Source organism: Rhodamnia argentea, chromosome 8 (assembly GCF_020921035.1).
Source record: "Rhodamnia argentea isolate NSW1041297 chromosome 8, ASM2092103v1, whole genome shotgun sequence".
Classification (NCBI taxonomy): Eukaryota; Viridiplantae; Streptophyta; class Magnoliopsida; order Myrtales; family Myrtaceae; genus Rhodamnia; species Rhodamnia argentea.
In genome coordinates, this window is record NC_063157.1 from 10,640,142 (window position 1) to 10,651,749 (window position 11,608).

The window sequence follows — 11,608 nt, forward strand, 5'->3', positions numbered from 1 at the left end:
TTTGTACTTATCGATTCCATTCGGTGGTACTCCTCTAAAATATTGTTCAAATCAGGCAATATGCCTCTCCTGTCAGGTCGTGTAGACATATGCACCGGCGATCTTGACATCTTATCAAATCATAACGATGTAACTCTTATGATTTCGGTCTTAGATCACGAAGACGTATGCCCTGGTGATCTTGACCTTTAGTCGGCTCATAATGACATAGCTCTTATGATTTTCGGCTCCTCTATCAAATCATGAAGACATAAGCACCCATGATTTTGATCCAAACCAAATCATAACGACGTAGCTCTTATGATTTTGGTTCCCCCTTTTCGAATCGTGAAGACATATGCACTGGCGATTTCGACATTTAATCAACTCACAACGACGTAGCTCTTGTGAACTTGATCCCACTTCTTTCGACTCACAACGACGTAGCTCTTGTGATCTCAAACGACACACATATCTTGCGCTGTCTTGCATTAGGGAGAAGTCTTTGATAACAGATAGGCCAAATACCTTAAAATCCTTACATCCGCAAAAAGAAGCTTGGAAATTAAGAGAACCGTCACCTTACGAGGTATTTGATAAAACATGTATTCTCGTATGCGATCCATGTGCAGGTTTCTTTAACAAAAAAAGAGGAGGAGAAGTTTTAGCACATGTTATTTACAGTCTTGCATATCATGCATCATTTCATAAAAATGGGATTAAAACTCCCGCCAAAAAGTTCATTCATCATTTGCACTGTCAAAATTTAGGGTTCAATTTTGTCTTTGAGCGGAACCTCTACGAGCCTCCACTCAAAGAGGGGCAGCTGTTGACGCCTAAATTTTGACTAATCTATTTTTTTGCATAAAAATTAGAACTAATTTTAGTTCTAAATAAAAATCATCTCACATATTTATTTTTAGCGTACATTGCATTGGCATATAATTGGGCAAGCGGAACACTTAATTTAGCATGCGTCTAGACTAGGCACGGGATGGAAAAATACACCGAGAAGATTTGAAACTTCAGGGACTGTATTGCAAATACTTAAAATTTCGGGGACCGCATTGCAAATACTTGGAACTTCGGGGACCGTATTGCAAATACCAAAAGAAGATGAAGAAGGGAAGATGAAGAAGGGAAGATGATGAAGGGAAGGTGATGAAGGGAAGATGAAAATGGAAGGTGAAGAAATGAAGATGAAGAAGGGAAGATGAAAATGGAAGGTGAAGAAATGAAGATGAAGAATGAAGGGTGGAGAAATTTGGCTATAAAAGAGGGAGAGTTCTTGAGAATTGAGGAGGAGAATTTTGGTGATAGAGAAGGTAGAGAGCTCTTGAGAAGAGTTTTAGAGGGGGGGAGTGGAAGAGAATTAAGAGAGTTTTGAGAGAGTTTTTGAGAGGAATTTTTAGAGAGGAAAAAGAGAGTTCTTGAGAAAAATCAGAAGAGAAAATTCGAGAGTGAAGAAAAGAGTTTTAGTCGAGCATCATCTTCGACAAGTCCCGACACATATTTCGCCCCTCGCAACCCAACAACGCCATTGCTTGCCATTTTCGACGACAGCCGCATTCTTCCAGCTCCGAGATCTTGAAGGGAACTATAACGTGTATGTAAGTAAGATTTTGTGTAATAGAAGGTAATCATTTCCATCTCGATCTACAAAAATGTAATCGTTGGGTTTGAACATTTGTTTGTTTATTTTAGACATGCCACGTGTTCCAAATTTTAGCATTATTACATGTTAATTTATTTCTGTAAATACTCGTGCTTGGCTGCGTTTTCTTTCTTTCTAAATCATCCATGGTGTATATCGCACAAAGTTCAATGTTTTACATTCTCACAAAAAAGAAGATAAAAAATCAAAAAATTGCATCTTTGAATTTCAAGTAAAATCCATCAAAATTGCCAAATCAAATATTTTTCATGAAAATGGTACCGAAAGGGCGTTAGAGAAATCTGACGTAACCAAATCCCCGAATTCAAAATCTCCGGTTCGCGGAAATAAGATAGTTTTCTCCCACTATTTTATTTAGGTTTCTAATCAACCTACCGAAAATGATTAGTGGCGACTCCAAATTCAAATCATATTGCATGTTAATTATTTGAACCTTAAGTTGCGATTTGGTATGGACTTAGGAGAGTCCGAGTTAGGTTAGTTAATTAATTAACCTGATAATCCATTAGCCCGAAAATTAACTCGTTTATTTTTTTTAGGTCGCGACAGTTTTCCAATGGTCAATCCTTCCGACTCCCTTCCACTTTCAAACCTACATGTCTATGTGACTCTCCTAACGGCCACAACGTCTCTCTGTTGGAAGATCTTGAACCCTATTACCACTCATTTTTGCCCACGAGGAAACACAAAAGTGGTGCCGAGGTCATTGGAAACCTTGTCCATATTATCCAAACTATATGCACGGCACGTGAAAGTTTCAGCAAGACCTTCCACAATCCTTGACAACATGCTCGAGTTGTTGACACCTAAATTTTAATTTTAATTTATCATTTCATAAAAATGAGAATTAGTAATGGTTCTCACAAAAATAATTTTATCATGCATAGCACATTTATTTTCCGTCAGTCAAAAGCATGTTATGGCATTTAGGGTCGGATGCCGGGTCAATTAAGCTTAATTTGATAGGCGGCTGGACCGGACTAGTTTGAAAATTTCGAATGAGGCCCGGAGGGGATGCCGAATTTTTCATCATAATTTTGAACTTAAAACAGCCCGTTTGAGCTCTTAAAATTGAAAAAAGGCCTAAATTAATTATCCATTTGATTAGTTAAGGTCCAATTGGGTCCGGAATGACAAAATGAGCCCACAAAAGCCTAGGATTTTGGTCCAACTTGTGGGAGTCCTCATTTGGACGAAAATTCTAGCTATTTTTAATAACAAAGGGAGAAATGGGCACGGTTAAAAACTTCTCGTAACTCATATGGAAATCTTAATCAAGTGATGGCACACTAAGCTCTTATAATAATTATATGATAACCAAAAGTTGCAGTAGAGTCGATCATGACAAGCACGGATATCGATTGCACATGTAATTCTGTCGGAAGCTTCACGAGTATTGTTTACATGAAATCACAATTGAACACTAGTAATCACTGGTTGGATCACCAACTTGGTCACAAGATATGCAATACATAGCCAAGACTATAAACAGGGGACCATCGAATTTCTATCCGGCTTCTGTATAAATGGTCGCTCCCGTTGGGTTCTAAACACAAACCACCCACATCTCTTGTACTTGAGACACCAATGGCTTTCCTTCATCTCATGTGTCTAATTGCTTTGTTTTCCAATGGTCAATCCTTCCGACTCCCTTCCACTTTCAAACCTACATGTCTATGTGACTCCCCTAACGGCCACAACTTCTCTCTGTTGGAAGATCTTGCACCCTATTACCACTCATTTTTGCCCACGAGGAAACACAAAAGTGGTGCCGAGGTCATTGGAAACCTTGTCCATATTATCCAAACTATATGCACGGCACTTGCACGGCACGTGAAAGTTTCAGCTAGACCTTCCACAATCCTTGACAATATGCTCGAGTTGTTGACACCTAAATTTTAATTTTAATTTATCATTTCATAAAAATGAGAATTAGTAATGGTTCTCACAAAAATAATTTTATCATGCATAGCACATTTATTTTCTGTCAGTCAAAAGCATGTTATGGCATTTAGGGTCGGATGCCGGGTCAATTAAGCTTAATTTGATAGGCGGCTGGACCAGACTAGTTTGAAAATTTCGAATGAGGCCCAGAGGGGATGCCGAATTTTTCATCATAATTTTGAACTTAAAACAGCCCGTTTGAGCTCTTAAAATTGCAAAAAGGCCTAAATTAATTATCTATTTGATTAGGTAATGTCCAATTGGGTCCGGAATGACAAAATGAGCCCACAAAAGCCTAGGATTTTGGTCCAATTTGTGGGAGTCCTCATTTGGACGAAAATTCTAGCTATTTTTAATAACAAAGGGAGAAATGGGCACGGTTAAAAACTTCTCGATAACCCGTATGGAAATCTTAATCAAGTGATGGCACACTAAGCTCTTATAATAATTATATGATAACCAAAAGTTGCAGTAGAGTCGATCATGACAAGCACGGATATCGATTGCACATGTAATTCTGTCGGAAGCTTCACGAGTATTGTTTACATGAAATCGCAATTGAACACTAATAATCACTGGTTGGATCACCAACTTGGTCACAAGATATGCAATACATAGCCAAGACTATAAACAGGGGACCATCGAATTTCTATCCGGCTTCTGTATAAATGGTCGCTCTCGTTGGGTTCTAAACACAAACCTCCCCCATCTCATGTACTTGAGACACCAATGGCTTTCCTTCAGCTCATGTGTCTAATTGCTTTGTTTTCCAATGGTCAATCCTTCCGACTCCCTTCCACTTTCAAACCTACATGTCTATGTGACTCCCCTAACGGCCACAACTTCTCTCTGTTGGAAGATCTTGAACCCTATTACCACTCATTTTTGCCCACGAGGAAACACAAAAGTGGTGCCGAGGTCATTGGAAACCTTGTCCATATTATCCAAACTATATGCACGGCACTTGCACGGCACGTGAAAGTTTCAGCTAGACCTTCCACAATCCTTGACAACATGCTCGAGTTGTTGACACTTAAATTTTAATTTTCATTTATCATTTCATAAAAATGAGAATTAGTAATGGTTCTCACAAAAATAATTTTATCATACATAGCACATTTATTTTCTGTCAGTCAAAAGCATGTTATGGCATTTAGGGTCGGATGCCGGGTCAATTAAGTTAATTTGATAGGTGGCTGGACCGGACTAGTTTGAAAATTTCGAATGAGGCCCAGAGGGGATGCCGAGTTTTTCATCATAATTTTGGACTTAAAACAGCCCGTTTGAGCTCTTAAAATTGCAAAAAGGCCTAAATTAATTATTCATTTGATTAATTAAGGTCCAATTGGGTTTGAAATGACAAAATGAGCCCACAAAAGCCTAGGATTTTGGTCCAACTTGTGGGAATCCTCATTTGGACGAAAATTCTAGCTATTTTTAATAAATAGGACTCTTCAAAAGTCAGAATTTTCAATCCGACGATCGATATCTAATAAGAGTTTCTGAATCGAACGGTCGTCGGTAAACCCTACGCTTGCGTTCAACCCTTTGTTCCGTAAATACACAATTATGCCTAGGGTTTAGTGGGGGGTCGGCAAAATTTTTCTGCTCAAACATCTTATTCACATAAAATAGAGAGCTAGAGAGGTTCACCGAGGCCATCCATCTAAGTCCCGAAAATTGCCAACACGCCGCCTATATTCCAATCTATTGTGGAGCTGCTGCCTAGCTTGCTTCTCGTCATGAATCGACTCAATTTTTGCCCGGCGAATCAAGGTAACTCTCGTGCACTTTTAGGGTTGAAATAAGCATGTTTTCTGGATGATTTGTTTGCTATTTCAATGCTGTTTCTGTTACTATGGGCATGCTATTTGGTCTGAAAATATTCGTTTTCGCATGTTTTATGATAACTAATTCATGCAGGAATTTACGGGAGCTAAAAGGCGAGTCTTTGATTGTTTTTAGCTTCTGTTCTACACGTGATTCATGCTGTTTTTGATGTTGTTTCCATGTGCACGTTTGATCCAAGACAAAAAAAAAAAAAACGCGCCTGCGTTCGTTGTTTTCATGATCACTAATCTGTCACGTTTTAAATGGAATCGAAATTGCTGCTTTGTGTCGTTGTCATGCATTGTTTGCACGTTTTTTTAGTTGTTTTGCATGTTCCATGTCCTCTAGACGGAGCTCGAACGTTTTGTTATGTTATTATGCATAGATTCAGTCCGATTGCTTTGAAATTGTTCATCAAATTCATGCAAATTGCCATGCTTGGGCTGGAAATTGTTCGTTTGATTTGAATGTTTGTGGATGAAGTGAATTTTCGGATATATGTCTGTTTGGATTGATAGATGCCGAATTGAAGTATATCTCTTGTTTTCGGATTCATCCCTAATCTGATTTGGAAAATTCAAAAAATAAAATACTAAAGGATAAGATCACACTAAATTTTGAGGCAATCATATCTTGCAGAATATTGATTTTCAGAATATTCAAATAACTCAAGATTCAATCAGATTTTTTTTTAGAGATATTGAATGCATCTTTAAAATTCAGAAAGTTATCTAATATGCTTTGAAAAATTTCAAAAGATAATCTTTCCAATTTTTTAAAAGATATCGATCCTTTGTGGATAAGAGCCTATCTCCTTGAAAATTCCGGAATCCCCTAAGGATTTTCAAAAATTCAATAAATATTTGCACATCTTTAAACAAAAGCGCCTATAATGTATGCTCCCTGGTGCCTAGTCCCGTCGGAAAATTAAATCACATGCCACGCTCATGATCTTATGGGATGGGATGGCGATTTAAATATAGAAATTCGTATTCTGCCCTTTGGCGAGAAGGGGTTGTATTTCCATATATTTATCCGCATACCGACTCGAATCCTCGAGGATAAAACAGATAAAATCTTGCTCCGGCCCGGATATTCGGGAATGAGAAGATTTATCGGAAAATTCGGAATTAAAGGTATATTATGGGCATTTTTGTTTAATTCTGTTCAAATTCATTTAAAAAAATTGAAAAAATAGAACAAAAAGAAAGGGAAAACGAAAAAAAAAATATTCAATTCGCATCATCAATCAAGAAAAGGCATTTTCATGAAATCTGGAACCAAAAGAGTGTTAATTAAAAATTAACATAATCAAGTTCCCGAACCCTAAATCTCTGGTTAGCAGAAAATAAAGTATTCTCCCGTACTTTATTTAGATATCTAATCTACCTACCAAAAAAGATTGGTGGCGGCTCCTACAAAAGAAAAAAAAAATCAAACCTAAGTTGCGAATTAGTAGGGCTTGGGAGAGTCCGTATTAGGTTAGTTAATTCATCTAATTAACCTAATAATCCATTAACCTAAATTAATTTTTAGGTCGCGACACGAGTGTCATACAAGATTTCTCGAGCATTCGAGAGCTAAATGGCAAGTAAAATCGGCGGGACTTTCTAGCATCCTTAGTAACAAATTTTGTGTTTGCTTCCAGTAGCTTCATAAACCATCCCGAAGAAGCGTATACCCTTTGAGCACCGGTTGATGTACAATTGATTTTTGTCCCTCCTTGTAAACGTATTCTTTAAGCATCTCTTCCATTAATTCATAGCTCCCGCAGTTTTCAATCATCATTTTTAAAGCAAAGAAGTGCAAGACATACTTTATGCAAACATCATCTATCGTAGGAACCGTCGCGACCCGTCGGCTCTCGGTCATTGTCCGGGCTAATGGATTGCCAATAGACCCACCTCGGAAGGTGGCGGGCTTTTCTCGGCACGGGCCCTTCTAGGCCCATACCAAATTGTGATGGGAGTATTTTTTAGGATTTTCAACGATAACAATCGATTGTATTCAACCTTAGTGTGGTAGGGTGACATGTGCATTGTGTTCATGCAATTGGAGTCGCCACTGGTCTTTCTTAGAAGGTAGACGGGAAACCTCACCGAGCGATTGGGAGAGATTATTCGGTTCTGCGGAACCAAAAATTCGGGGTTCGGGGACTTGGTTACGTTGGTATCGCTACCAATGCCGTTTCGGTATCTAACGATAAGTGATTATCCTAACTAAGATTTCATGCAGACTCCAATTCCGAATGAGGTGAATTCGAATTGGGTTTTCACGCAAATTGAAAAACTAATCCGACCAACCACGATCAATAAAATAAATGCGCAATCAAGTACACGAATAAGCACATCAATACGGATCAAGGCTTCCCTAATATAGGCCTAATGGCTTAGAGAATGTGTGATTATGGTCCAAGGGTAATCTGGGGAAATTTGGAGACTATTTACCAAAAGGGCATAATCGTTATTTTTGGAGGGATCAGGGGTCAAAATATCTAAAATAGGTCTTGGCCAGTTGATTATAACCATCTTCTATTTTTTGGTTTTTTTTTTTTTTTTTGGAATTTTTCTGAATTTTTCCTTTTTTTGGGAAATTTTTTATGATTTTTATACATTTTTTATGATTTTTTTCGAATTTTCTGATTTTTTATTATTTTTTGAGTTTTTAATTATTAAAAAAATATTTTCCGGACTGGGTCAACCCGGTCCGCGCCTCTCGGGCGCCCGGCCCAGACCATACGGGTCCCAGTCGGTACTAAACGACATAGTTTTGGATTTTTGAAAGTTTAACCTTTTTTTAAAATGATTTTCTAATTACCCGAAATTCTCCCTATCAGACGCTCTAGGACGTGCCACGTGGCTTCCCCTGGTGCGTCTGTCTTGATTTAAATTTTCTAATTTAAAAGAAATGATCTGACGGTCCACAGAATACCACTTGGCACAATCATGGCTGTCAGATCCAACTTTTTATAATTTTCGAAAATCATTTTGAAAATCTAAAAATCATTTTTTTTATCTTCTAAAACCACCAGATCGTGACACATGGCTAATCCACGGCCATCCAATCCGGCTTTTTTTTTTTTAAAGAGAAGCAGTCGAGCTAATGTGGCGCGATACGTCAGCGTTGATTGGTTAACGAAAGTTGACCAGTTAACTGTCTCGCCGGAGAAGATATCGCCAGCGCCTCGCCAGAACCATGATTCTGACATCGAAAACTTACGGAAACTCCTCGATTTTTACCCCAAACGAAACCTAAGCGTTGCCACATCAACATACAGCCATTCTCGAGACCAAACAACGCCTTGAACCTAGCCAAACAGGCCGTCACAGGGGCGGTTCCGGCGAGAATTTTCGCAGAAAAATTTTACGTTCTACCTCAATTGCAAATGTTCAAACAACATCCAACAGGTGTGAGGAGACTTACTTGAGCTCCATTGAAGCCTGACGACCGCACGAACAACTCCGATTAGCTCTCGGTCCAGGCCGAAAACCATGGAGGTTCGAACCATCATTTTTAGTATAAACCGATGCAAAACCAAGATCATAGGGAGCTTAGCGTTGGTATTAGGACAGATTCAAGGCAAAGGAAATGCAAATAAAGGTCGAGAGCGACATGGCCGAGAGCTAGAATAGGTAAAAAGATTGGGCAGACATTTTGTCGAACAGTTGGCATGCATGCAAAAAGACGACGTTCGAGCTGAGAATAAAGACCCCGCGAGTGAAACCGGAGCGAGTGGCTATCCATACGCGACTAAGGGAATCATAAGCAACGTTGGCATGCAGTCGGTTTGGCTCTGTTTGATAAAAAATTGAAGCCGAGCCAAACTCGACGTGGTACCGGCTGTAACAAAAACAGGGGACGCATAGGCCGGGGCTATACCAACCTTTTTGACCGTGCCGGCAATGACTGGAGCTTTGGCGACGGTGCTTCAGGTGCCTTGAAGCTTGTAGACGCTCATTCGAGCGTCGGCGCCGCTCTAAACTCTCTCTCGTGCTCTGTAACTCTCGGACCTCTCTTGCTCTTTTTTTTTTTTTTCCAAAATGCCATGGCCGAGCTCCTTCTCCGCTCAAGCTCTCTCTCTCTCTCTCTCTCTCTCTCTGTGCGAATGTTTGCCAAAAAAATGCCATCCTCCCCCTCAACGGTCCTCTCTCTCCTTGCTTGTACCCGCTCGGCAACACCCTCTCTCTAAATTTTTTTGGCCGTTTCTCTCTCCCCATCCCGATGAAAGGGTTACGCCAGCTGCTCTCCGTACGGGTCGTCACGTGCACAACGCGACAAAACCAAGATTCTGCGACGTCCAGGCAGTGAGGTCGCATGGTTGTGAGCAAAAAGGACAAGAACGTGCGCGTTTGAGGCTGCGGGTGGTGAGTCGCAGACCCGGATCAGCCGGGTTGGGTCGGCTCCGACCGGCAGATCCGGCTTCAATCTTTAGATGAAATTAGAGCCCCAAATCGACTATTTTTCATGAAATTAAGGTTAAAAACTTAAAATTGAGTTTCCCCATATATTTTCATGCAAAATGGGTATTTTTATGAATTTAGAGCTTGATTTTCAATAAAAAGCCCAAATTTTGAGTTTGGTCCGAAAATGATTTTTGAATTGTTCAAAGCCTAATTGATCGAATTAATTCAAACCAAGGCCACCATTGGATTTGGAGGGGCGATAACAATAGGCTATGAGGTCTAGATCTTCGTGGGTCCCCTTAGGAAAAATTTAATTTTCATTTGGAATGAAATCGGGGACTAAATTGAAAATAAAATGTGCAAATAAGTCCTTTTGGTTAAAATTGAACAAATTGTTAAGAAAATGGACCCAATTGCAATTCAAGGCGCAGACACCAATATCACATCTTATAAAAAGTAAAAATTGAAATTTAAAAGACTAGAAATGGAATTTTTTAGTTCGATTCAGATTCATGTTTATGAAGGAGCATAGTGACCCAAATCGAATTTTTGAACTTTAAAGTACCAACATGAAGAGGGAATTAAAAAAAAATTTAATATGTTTGGGCATTTTTCTGCCCATTTTCTGATTTTTTTTTTTGCTATTTTAAAAAAAATAAATCCAAAAAATATTAAAAATTATGAAAAATATTTTTTTGTTCAAAATTGGTTCCTAAGGCTGGGCCAAGGCTTCCAAAGTTGATTTTGTAATTTTTAGAATTTTTATTTATTTTTAGTTCATTTTCTAAAATTAAAAATGATCAAAAATTAGGTGTCAATAGGAACCAACTTGCATTTCTTTTATGGACGCAGTATAGGTTGTGAACCTACAAATGAATCGATCCTTAGCAGAAAATGACAAAAGAGGAAGGTACGAGCTGGGATAGGTCGAGCCTAATTCTGTTTTCCAACATAAAGCCTATCTTCCTATTTTCTTTTCTCTCATGCCCATATAAATGTATCTGTACCTCTTCAGTACCCACTAGGGCTCCACCTAGTCAACTTGAAAATAAGCTCATTTTGGAACCGTGTTCGTTAGGTATATTACTCATACAGCAATGTGTAATAAACAAATGGTTCCAAAATTAAAAAACACCACCTGTGATTCCTCCCCCCCTTATTAAACTACAAAATTCCATACATGTCTAATTCATATGATCGCCTCTCTCACTAGCTTCTTCTAAGAAGAATTTATAGATTACAAAGTAAAGCAATGAAGGTTTAATCTTTTTTCACGGTTCATGTGTGGCTCTGACTCTGACATTCCTAGTCAGAATATTTCCATATCGTGCGTTTAGGGTTTTTGGACAGAGCTTTACTTAGGTATATATTCATTACATGTATTGCAGCTCTTATCTAATTTTGTGGCACTGTTCATGGGGATTTTTATGAACCTTACCCTATAAACTTGACGTAATTTACTTCAATTTAACTTTTCATGGGAACCGGGTGTTGGCCAATGCACACAATTTGCTTCAATGTCCTTGTAAAGAATCGTTTTACAAGACAAACACAAGGCGAAATTCGCATTCAGTAGATAAAATGACCTACTCTAGCATCATGAAATGGATTGCAACGGATTCTAGACCAACCTCTAAGATAAGGAATACATAGCCAAGACTATAAACATGAGACAAGCGTATTTCTATCCGGCTTCTATATAAACAGCCGCTCCCATTAGATTCTAAATACAAGCCCTCCATCTCCTAGACTTAAAGACACCAATGGCTTTCCTTCA